The following is a 12,278-nucleotide window of genomic DNA, read 5'->3' as shown; positions in this document are numbered from 1 at the left end:
CTGAGAAATGCGTGATGTGGCAACTGGGCTCCTCCTTCAAGCTTCTTTCTGAACCCACTGCGCCTTTGGTAGCGCTGCAAAAAGTTTGCGTGGAGCCTTCTAGACGAGAAGCATGATGTGCCGGTGCCTGCAACGGCTGAGAATTGTTCCCTCGCTTGCCACACACTGTGTGGCACACACTCAGTGATCCAAGTTGGCGAGAGGTTCACTGAAGAGTGGCACATACGCAGTGCATTTGTGGCGCAGCCTGCTAATATGTTGGGTTGCTGTCCTTGAGGAACCCGTGTGACATGGGTTTGATTCTGCTCAGCATCAGATAAATTTAAGGGATCTTTCCTGTCATTGTAGAGCGGCCTATTCCCAGTGGCACATACCTACTTACCCAAGTTGGCATCAACGACATTCATTGAAGAGTGGCACACACCTACTGGCACCATAGCCAGTGACCCAAGTAAGCATCAAAGAGGTTGGCTGAAGACCAGCACAGACCGAGTAGAACATAGCTCAGTGCTCCAACTCGGCATCAAAGATTTTCTTCGAACAGTGGTACCTAACTTGGCCCGCATCTACTGTGACCCATGTCGATATGAAATATGTTCAATGAAGAGCAGCACATACATACACATTGGCACATATTCAGTGATCCAAGTTGTTCGACAGTAGGTTTCGAACACTGCTATCTCAGCACAGCAGCCCAATGTGCTAACCATTCGACCAGGAGCTACCCAGTGACCTAGGCAGGCGGGAAAACGCTTAGATACAAACACAGATACGTAGATATATACATGGAGCACATATAACGGAAAGCCACATGAAATTCCCAAAGAATGCTAGCGCATTATAAAAAAATGGCACTCCACTTCAAATAAACTCTACACTCAGCTAGCTTTATGAAGTGGCCATACTTGCCCCAGTTTAACAATGGGTAGGTGTCTTATAAAATATCACACAGGCACATGTCTTACAATGAGAACTGGATTTGAAGAAACGTCTTCTGGAAGGCAGACATTAGCTGATGCCTCTGGTCCTTGCCTATGCGGTTGTTGGCAGCTGTAAGCCATTGCCACTTGGCCTGTGCCATGTTGAAATGGCACAAAAGCTGCCTTGCTGTTGGCCACATTTGCTGCAACGCGGCCTTCTCTGCACTTGAATTGTCTGCCATGATGACCTGCGGTGCCTGGCAAGCAGTGAAATATAGTCAGCAAACGTATGATATGAAGTGCAATACTACGGACTCGCATCATATTGTCGACGATTGCTAGGGATGTCACAATCTATATTTTCTAAGGGTATGAGAATATTTGAAATTCGGAAGATGAATTCAGTATTTTTTGCTTTTCAATGCATATTTTATCAAGAGTTCTCTACTAGTAATTTTCAAATATTTGCTTCTGTTCACATATAAGGGAGAACAACACTTATTGAACTGTAATGTAATCGGTGACAGTTCCAATGATTCTCTCGCAAGAAAGCCAGAGTGGATGTGCAAAGACAACGGTTGCTGAGTGAGCACATGGATTAAAGTTTTGCTGAATAGCTTCAATTCCTTTAATACGGATGCCTCGCCTTTATGCAGCCTAACAATTGAGTTGGACGTTTGGACTTTAACCATGTTTGCATCCCTTTAAAATAATGTAGAGCTTTACTATATCATGTAGCAGGAAATGCAAGGATTTAGCATTAGCACTGCATCATCAGCACTGAACATGCCCGGTATGTAAACAACGCTGGAGTTTTGCGTGTGTACAATGATTACTAGTAGAGAACTACTTAAAACTATGCTTTTCAATGCATATTTTATCAAGAGTTCTCTACTAGTAATTTTCAAATATTTGCTTCTGTTCACATATAAGGGAGAACAACACTTATTGAACTGTAATGTAATCGGTGACAGTTCCAATGATTCTCTCGCAAGAAAGCCAGAGTGGATGTGCAAAGACAACGGTTGCTGAGTGAGCACATGGATTAAAGTTTTGCTGAATAGCTTCAATTCCTTTAATACGGATGCCTCGCCTTTATGCAGCCTAACAATTGAGTTGGACGTTTGGACTTTAACCATGTTTGCATCCCTTTAAAATAATGTAGAGCTTTACTATATCATGTAGCAGGAAATGCAAGGATTTAGCATTAGCACTGCATCATCAGCACTGAACATGCCCGGTATGTAAACAACGCTGGAGTTTTGCGTGTGTACAATGATTTCCGGCTTAAGCGTTGAATACTAATGCACATAATGCCTTGCATAAGGAAACATGGTGGCACTATCACAGTGGATGCCATCTGTTTTGGATCAATGAAGTTGTTGTTTTGCATTGTTTGGCCCTTCTTTTCTTGACTCATGCTTGCATGTTTGCGTCATGATGCTTTCACAGCAAATTATTTGTGAAAATTAGGTGCTGTTTCTGAGATCCGTTATAATTTTCACTGCTTTAGGCTAGTTACGCATTACCTCTGTCACAAACGTTCATGTCACGTGGGCAAAGATGTCACCAAGTTGTTCATGCTGTTGCTTGGACAGCGGCGACAATAAGGGCATTTAGGGATGGTGAGAATCCTGCACTTCCAGCGAGCGGAAACGGGCAGCCCTATGTGCATCAGCGTTTGTATGAGCACGCGTGTGTTTCTGCCTCATGTGAAGCCTTATCCCCTTCTCTCTCACTGGCTTATGGCACCAACTGCATCCATTCCCTCCCTCAGTGTTCCCGGAATGTTATAAAAGGTGTCCTTAGCCAAGGAGCTGTAGCTTGAGAGCTGTTCACATTCGCTCTTCGTTGTGCACACCTGGTCAAGTTACCGACTATTTACATAGCAATGCACTAATTACAAAATTTGGTATGTGTTGCGTTACCTCATCTATGGCTGGGCCCTTTCCTCTGACAGACCTGGTCAAGCTCCAGGTAGCTGGGCCAGCGCTACTCTGAGGGACTCGAGAACCCCTTGGCTAAAGGTTCAATGAGAAAGGCTGTACCAGCTACAGAAGCACTGAGATTTGGCAGAGTGCACTGCTGAGCCATATGCACTGTGTAATTTCAAAAGCCACAGAGCACGAAGGTTTTAAGGAAAAGAAGCAATAGTTTACAATTGTCTTGATCATTTGCAGAAAAGCAAAGTATGCTCAGTACCATCACGGTCAGTGCTGCGCACTTGTGGGGATGGAGGTGTGCTCAAGGTCCCCACACACTTAATATCAGTATGACATCAGACAAGGTTGACATTTAGTGCGCATTTGGTTTCCTTGCATTTTGTAAACGTTTACATCTAATTGACTCCGCAGCCATTGACATTAGCGTTTCACGCGGTTCCACTACTAGTAAGCACTGTGCTGAGAGCAAAGCACCATACGGTTAGTGTAGTATCGTGCACTAGTGTATGCAATTTACACCTTACTAAAACTCTCATGTAAGGTACTGTAATATTACATATTGGACCTGACAAATCTGATCGTGTGCCTTTACTGCGCTTCATTACTTTCATCATCATGGTACTTTCAGTTTTTATTTACAAGCTCTTCGGTTCACATAAATCAAATATAAATGCACATAATATATTATAAAATAACAAATTACAAAATACGCTTTTTTACAAGCAAGCTCCATGCCAGCTTTGTGTTTCACGTTATTTGAAGAAAATATCCTCTATTGATTCGATATTAGAAGTTTAGTTTCCTTGAACATTAGTACTCATTTTTAATTGGAAGCTTTGCTATGCAAACACCCCAAATATTTCCCTTTATGCTCTGTGATGAGCTTATTTCTCTTATATATAAATATTTCTTCTATATAGAAGTTCACAATGAACTACTCTATGAAAGGTTTATGGTCAGTAATGCTCGTTATTTTGGCGTGACAACCACTCATGTGCCATTGCAAACTTTCTTTGTTGCTTTCATTTCAAGCACAGCCATTGGCACTACTTTCAAGTACACCTTTACTGTGAGCATGGTAAAACAGAAAGGTTTGTTTGAAATAGCAAGCAGTAATGGAAGTTTTATAGGAGAGTTCATTTCTCTGCGAAGTTGCATTCCGTAGCAGTTTCATGTGCTATACTAGAGTGAAGTTGCATATTAAGCAATGGCCTACGCACCTTTTTCTACTGGTCCGGTTAATGGCACGTGTGTGTTAAATGTATAATAACATAGAAGACAGATAAGTGCAGATTTACTTGTCATGTAGCCACTGGACAGCCAGTTGTTATACCCAAAATTTCCAAACATTTGTGTATCTTCAGCCTCACACACAGGTTGACCTCCAAAGCAGAGTGGATAGCTGTCCTTGAGGAGCTGGAATGCTGCCAGGTAGCCATCGGTGCTCTGCTCATTGTGGATCAGTACTGCGACAGGGACAGCACCACCGTGACCGTGCACTTGGTCGCATCACAAGAGGCCGTGGAATCCACAAACACGATGTCCTTTGCAAGTTCAAGCTCCTGGGCCCGGCGCATAATGGGGTTCACCACAATGACCGCCCAGCAGCTATCGCTGCTACCACGGCTCACTGTGACATGAGTGCCTGGAAAGTTGTGTGGAAGGAAAAGTCCAGTTGTAAAAGGAATCTTTCGAACCATCTTAACTGCATAACCTTCACCTATCTGTATAGCAAGAAACTTTTCTACAAAATAATCTTAGGTTATATCCAAAGAAAAAAGATGAACCCACAAACTACCACAGCAGGTCTGCGAAAGTTATTTTAAGACTTTATGTGTGCATTATGGAGCCAAGGAAAATTTGGTGAATACAATTCTCTGTAAATGAATAAAAATGGGGCCTTGACTTATTCATAAACAAGTAACCTCATAATCAATATTGAGGTCCTCTGAGTAAGGGTTTACAAGAAGTTCTTGAATTTCCGCATCGCTTGAAAAACCCACAGGTTTCTTGTGCCACTGTGCCATCTTGGAAAATGTGACATGTGAGCAATGCTAGCACTTAGTAAGCTGTGTTGCTCCCTATGTCTTCTAAAAACAAAATATACCGTACCAGTTTACTATAACCAACTGCTGAGTAGATGTTGCAGACATTCTACAGATGTTTCACATTCATAGATTTTGCTGGCCATACTCGAGGGTGTGCGCAGTCACGTAATACTCATGTAAATACAATAATTTTTTTTCTATTGGCATTTAGCGTTAAAAAGTGCCACTTGCTTTTGTGCCGACGAATGAAATGGTGCATTGATGGCACTCAAATATGGCCTTTTGACATGCTGACGCGCAACAGTGCAAGTAGGGTGCAAGTCGGAGTGTTCAGATTTTTGTAAATACATTGTGCCTTTAAGGCTTGCCGGCATTGTCAAAAGACCACCGTAGGCATTCCTTACCACAATGTTCCTGCTTGACCATTGCACAAAAGGCTTGGATTAACTACACACATTGTGCATGTAGGAAACAAGAGATTACAGGTGACCAAAAAAATTGATTGATTTGTGTAGCCAACTAGGTGCTGGGGAGGGCTGTTGGGGTTATAATTTGAGTGTTTAACACAAAATCATTTGTGCTGAACGCCGATGCGCATCCAATTTCTCATTTTTACCAGTATTGCATTGTCGGCGCATCCAGCAATCAATGTTGTCTCCGTCCATACAGTTTTAATGGAGTCTACGCATATAGAAATATTTTGTTAAATGTTTTATGCATTCCAAAGAAGCCACAGTGGAATTTGCCGATACGATTCTGCTTAATACGTTTTTCGGGATAATACGTTTTCCCCTTATATACCATTTGTTTTTCTTATATACGATTATGTTTGGATAATACAATTGTTTGGATGATAAGTATTATTTTTCGGTTCCTGTGAAAATCTTATTACCGAGATTCCACTATACTGCACATTTTGACACTTCGAATGGTAGGTTTCTATTAGACTACAAAATGAGGTCCTCGAAAGACGGTAAACAGTTCTTGTAACATCATATTCAAATGCAAACTACAGAATGTTACTACACTTCCCATGAAGGGACTTCCCAGCACATGAGAAATGCATACAGTAATTGGTAATAAACCCTTGCAAATTTATTTCGCAACATTACACCAGTAGAACACAGCAACAACACTATGTGTAACTTGGCAGGAATGAAGCTCACTATAGCCAACACAAAAGAAACCTCAATGCACTAGAATGTATTTGAATAATTTGAAATACCTTCTTTTCGCCCAAACATGATGCAAATAAAAATAATAATTGGTGTCACTATCACAATTATCAACACGGCCATAACGTTTGTGCATTTGACAACAAATCTGTAAATGTTGGCATTTACAGCAGAGCAACACATGTACAGCTAACAGTACATTCAACTGGTCGAAACCAACTGCTCAGAACACATTCGGGTGGTTCTTTCAGAAGCGCCACGCTTGAGATTGAAGCACTTGGAGGCACCCTCACCTTCGACTTGAAAGTGCAACCGAGATAAGGCGGAGTTCCAGTCACGTGGATCCTGCAGCTTCTATTATTGTTGTGGTGTCTTCCATATTGTGGCGCTGTGTTGGCACCTGCACTAGCTTGCACGCCTTGCTTGTTTAGAACAGAATATGTGCAGACATGTTTGCTTTTCCAGCCTCAGATTGCCCTGGCAAGCAGCTGCAAGTACAGCTCAGCCATGCCTTCTCTGGCACCGATCAAGAGCAGGCTCCGCATCATTGCAATCGGAGTTAGAGCACAGTAGAGACAAGCCAAACGTATCATTACTTATCACAGCTCATGCTGAGAAATTGATGCATGTGTTTTGACATACACCAAATAAACGGTGACCTTTAGGTGACCGAAAACTAGCTATGAAACCATGCAATAGCGTTTAACATACCTTGGGCTGCATAGAAGGGAGCCTTCTCCTCAAGCTTTGTCAATGGGTCGATGCCACTGCCACCGAAGCATGCCACTCTCCACACATTGTCCCAGTAGCGCACGTTGTCGTAAGGAGGATAGAGAGCTCCACTGGGAAACTTCGTAGGACCGTCCTCCTCCATGCAGAGCTTGCTCTTGTGTAGTCTTCGAGCTTCACCAGGCGTCATTCTATCGCTGAAATAGCGCAGGAACGTGTCTCTGGTAGAGCAAGTGCCACGGAGCCGCAGAGCATCCGCTGACTGGGTGCTGTGCGAGTGCCTGGTGTCAATGTGTATTACAGCTACCAAAGGTACCTACCAGCTACCACTACAACCTCTCTGCACAAGTACTTGTCTTTCTTCTTGGTGCCTGGGCTCAAAAATTTTATCTTTATGTTGAGTCTTGGCATGCATTTGGCATTGCGGTGGTCACGCATTGTGTTTCTTGAATGGTGCTGGCAGTGCCAAACCTTGTGGAAGACCATTCTGCATGTCACACATGGAGGAAAGTGAGCAGCATTGCAAGTAGTTGTTGGGCTTGTTCGTATCTACATAATGGTTCGTCTTAAGTTTATTCAAAGAAGTATTTTTAAAGAAGTAAATTTATCCTCAAGGCCAAAAGACGACAGAAAGTGGGTGTTATGTGCTCTAGGTAACTTCATCATAATTATCGTCTTAGGTCATTTCATTGAAAGATTGTTTACCGCATTGTCCTCTGCTGTAATAACCACATGCGTGGACTTTGCAGTCTTGTTCCACAAGCAGTTTACGATGACTGGGACTTTCACATTTGCTAGACACCTTGTGACAGTCTCATTTATTTTCTGAATTTGTGCTATTTAGTTTGGTTTAGCAGAAATAAACTAAAACAATAACTGTGCTGTAGCTTTATTTAAAATTAGTGTTTAAATGCATTTAGTCAAAGGAAAAATTATGGCAAACTCATCTCACGATAACTGTCGATAGTAATGCAATTATCATTTGAGCAATGAAACGACACACCATATTTCTGAAGTTTCTTCTTCTTTCTGGGGTTTTACGTGCCAAAACCAGTTCTGATTATGAGGCAAGCCATAGTGGAGGGCTCCGGAATAATTTTGACCACCTGGGGTTCTTTAAAGGGCAACTCCGGCGATTTTTTGACCATGTCGAGCTAATAAAATATTTAGCTTCCCGAGACCCTTCTGTGACGCACCTGATAGGAGAATTGTTCCGCAAATTCGAAAATAATTTTAAATAAGCAGAAAAGCACACAAACGAAACCGAAACCTGAGCAAGCAGCCGAGCGAACCTCTGCGTGTGACGTCACGAATGTACCCCCGGCGGGGAAGGCGCGCAACGCATGCCGGTCTCGCCTGCGGGGCGAACGAAACCGGCGAAGAGCAGACGCTCAGCTTATTCGTGACCGCGCCGGACTTTCGGGGACCTTCGTGTTACATTGCAAGCTGCACCACCTATTCGGATCTGTCAAACAGTGACAGTTATGATTCAGACGAATTCAATAGCCACGAATCGCCATCCTCCACCACTAGAGCCAGCACCCATGCGCAACATATCGCGCTGCGACATGAAGACCAAGGGTAGCCCTAACCACTGATATACGCGCTGCTTGCTATTTTAGGTTTTTTACCCCTCTCAGGGAACCGCTTCGCATGCTCACTGTCAAATGTGGAGCACGACTTTCCGCATTTGTATCCCACAAGAACGCCGCTGACAGTCCAAAGCACCGACCGGTGCATTTGTTTACATCTGCTGGTACAGCAACCACTCGTACGTCGTTCGCTTGAGATAGCCGCTCATCGGTGACATCAATTAATGTCAGAACATATCAAAACACGTAGATTTTGTGCATGTAAGCACCGTTACAACACTCTGGGTCGCGCTGATACTTGCGACCACACACCTTCGGAAACAGCGAGCGGGAGACCATAGTAGGCAAGCGTTGTGCAGCCTGCTTATCATTCTTCGTATTCTCTTCATGCACACAATTAGTGTTCCGTAAAGTAGGCATAGATTAGGACATTGCACTTATGATCGTTCATTTAGAGAATGTATAGTTTTCTCGCAGAAACGCCGATGTCGTGAAGTATGACATCGTTGGCAGCTGAACGAGACGGTTGTTTACGCATGCTGTATTGAAGGGGCCTCCGCTTGCTGCCCATTTGGGATACGAGGCAAACAGTGCACCTCGTAAGCTAAATAATTAGTCATCATAACAATAGGCAATAATACACCCATGGATTTGCGTAGTCACATTTCATTTAGGGAAGCGCCGGCGAGTGCATGCGACTGGCCGCATTCGAGAACGGCAACGTATACGGATGTTGATTGCGCGTCGTGTTGTCGCTTCTAGCTTTTTGTGTGTGCACTGTACGAAATGAGGAATGGTTTATTTCAAATCCGTATGGTCAAAACTATACAGAAGCAGCTTTCCTCATCCTAATAGCTTAATTAGCTTCAGTGGGTCTGGTCCGCCAGCAGCAGACGCACGAACTCGGCCGCTGTGATAGGCTTAACCTCGGCTGAACGCGATCGGCATCGGCTCAAACTGTGTTTGCGGTTTGCGGATGGCGTGGGCTGAAGTTCGTGCAGCCAACAACGCAACACCGCGCTTGCCACCCCGCATCACTTGCCCGCCTACAGGGAATGCAACTTCTCGCGACAGCAACCTCTCACGCCAAGCACTAGCTCACGATCGTCGACTCCTGCACGCTCTCGTCGCTGTCGTCTGCATGATCCCGGCATGCTCTGCGTGGACTATTCCTGACGTCATACACAATGTGGCCTATAACTGAGGAGGAGGTAAGGTAGGGTGCTCGAGGCAATAAATTAAATTCATTTGTAAAAAATCTGTGCAACTCACAAGCCTGCTTTTTTAGGACATGGCGGAGGTATTCAGAGGAACAGACCCAGCGAATTTCATCGACATCCGTTGACATCGAAAAATCGCCGGAGTTGCCCTTTAATGTGCACTACAACACAAGCACACGCGCGTTTTTGCATTTCGTCTCCATCGAAATGCGGCCACCGCGGCTGGGATTCGATCCCGCGATCTTGTGCTCAGCAACGCGACGCCTTAGCTGCCTGAGCCACTCCGGTGGGTCTCAAGTCAAGTTTATTTGACCTCTTAACTGCCATAACAAATTTCTAAAAAATTCTTGAAAGTGCAAAATGTTTTTTAGACCTGCATATTTTCACCTTTTTTTCTAAAAATTATGGTGCCAGAAATGCCTACGCCGTTTTTACTGGTTTTGTAGAAAAAATTGCGTAAGTTATTGTATTATTTATTTGTCAAAATTACAAGAAACTGCACATAGATACATCTGCCAAAAGCATGGCGGCATTCAGGGCCCCGGCTAGCAGAGACAATCACAGTTAGGAAATTGGATCCTGAAGTGCCCATGTGACAGCCGTAATACAGTTGCAGTACAGTGGCAGTGGACTTAACGTGTATTTCTACTAGTTCATCAGCAAGCACCACCCAAAGTGTATATAAAACAATTGCCAAGGTTTTGTGTCGCTAATATAAATGTAACATGCCGACTAAGTTGTACTTGAGGCAAGTTCCTAATTGAGCAACAGAAACAGTAAACTCCTATCATACAAATCAGTTGTCCCATTCCTGCGCCAAATGCGCCAGATTGCGCCATACGAGATTTCCTGCGTCATCCTGATGAAAATACACGATTTTGCGCCGAAGTGTGCCAAATTAGTGCCTGCGCATTACGTGTGTGGCCGCAGTGGCCCACAGACGTGCGTAGCATGCATGACTAAAGCAGCTTCATAAATCGAACGGCAACCGATAATTCTGGCTCGATGGGGACCTCCTGGGATAGTCGGAAATATCTAAATTCGCCAGAAACCTGAATTTATTCCGCCAGTGGCTAAAAAATTGACATTATCCTCGGTTGACCACTTTCGGGGATACGGTCACTTTCGCGGGATTTCACGTCACTAGCGTCAGCATCGGCAGATTTGGTAGTTTTCCTGGAATGCTATCATCCATCGGCGTGTCCTGTGCTAGTTGCGTGAAATGTTGTGAAAGTGAAAGCATCCCGAAAAGAGATCGTCCAAAAAACATGTGGTTGATCCCTCTTATATAGGAATCGGTATAGAACACGAAAGTGAAACGTGTCTTCACAGAAGTAGTGTAATGTTTATTGCACATTGATATATAATGTCTATTGGTGTTTTGTGGCTAAAGCGCCCTTAGGCGTTGATGCACCCACGCTGACGCCTGGTGGCACGTCTTCTCCATCACGACTACCAACGTCGATGACCATGAGCAACCGTCGTGCATATGGAAGCTGCACTACGCTGCACACGCTAGCACAACGCGAAAGACGAAGCACGTAACTGACACACTAATACAACGCGCAAGACAAAGCACGTAACTGAATCGTCACCGAGTCAAATCAGCGCGTACAGCGCGTCGTAATTGCAGCCTCCGCGATCAACTTCAGAAACATTTCAGAGCTAATTGCGGAGGCCACGCTCCGCTGTGCTGAGTACGGTGAACGCCACCTAGGTGGCTTTGGTAGTGCTTCTTGATGCCAGCGTCCCTTCGAATGCTGGCATCGAGGCGTTGTAGTGCTGAGACCACCGAAGCGTTCACTGTCGGTGCGCGTTAGTGTCATAATGCAGTACTTCTCTTTTCTGCTCGTAGGCGGCGGCACCGTCCTGAGCAAGAGCGCGGGTACACGGAGGAGTGTTAGATATATAAGGCGCGTCTGTGTAGCTCTCTGCAAATGCGTTTGTGGCGCAATGGGTTAAACGCTCGGCGATCTATCGTCGCGGACCGAGAGGTCGTGGGTTCGATTTCCAAATTTTGCATGTTTGTGGAACTTTTTCTTCTGGTTTCTTTCTTTGTATTATGGTCTATGACGTATTTCCGTGACGGAAATACGTCATAGACCATAACGTCATAGACCATTTCCGTGACGGAAATACGTCAGTGAAGTCTTGGTGGACCCCGGCATAAAACACTTTCGTGTTAAAATAAAGCCGAAGTTTGTTAACGCGGTCCTACGACCTGGTCAGTCCGTATCTCTACCATTGTTATGCTGTCGCCAGAAAAAGATGAAAGTACAATTAATGTATACACCGAATCTTCAACCTTTGGGAACAGGACCGCGATTTTGTAGCGATGCCTATTCCGCTGCCACTCCTTGCCCTTGGTCAGTGGTATACATGAGCGGCGCTCCGCCTGCGTTTTATGGTATCGGCCGGCAGAGAACGGTGGGCGATAAGGGCAGCATATTGAATCGAACGGAATGCATCACTGCAAAATCGCCGCGCAGGAGTCGACCACACTATTATAGCAGATTGACGGCGTGTGTTTTTTTTAAACAGTCACTTTTTAAACAGTCGCCGCGACTTGTGGCTAGTTAACACGACAATGATAAACGCTGGACACGCGCAGCCAACCCGAATGCACTCCCGAATGGCAGTTCGCTTGATGG

Source organism: Dermacentor silvarum, chromosome 1, assembly GCF_013339745.2.
Source record: "Dermacentor silvarum isolate Dsil-2018 chromosome 1, BIME_Dsil_1.4, whole genome shotgun sequence".
NCBI lineage: Eukaryota > Metazoa > Arthropoda > Arachnida > Ixodida > Ixodidae > Dermacentor > Dermacentor silvarum.
Note: the sequence above shows the minus strand (reverse complement) of the source record.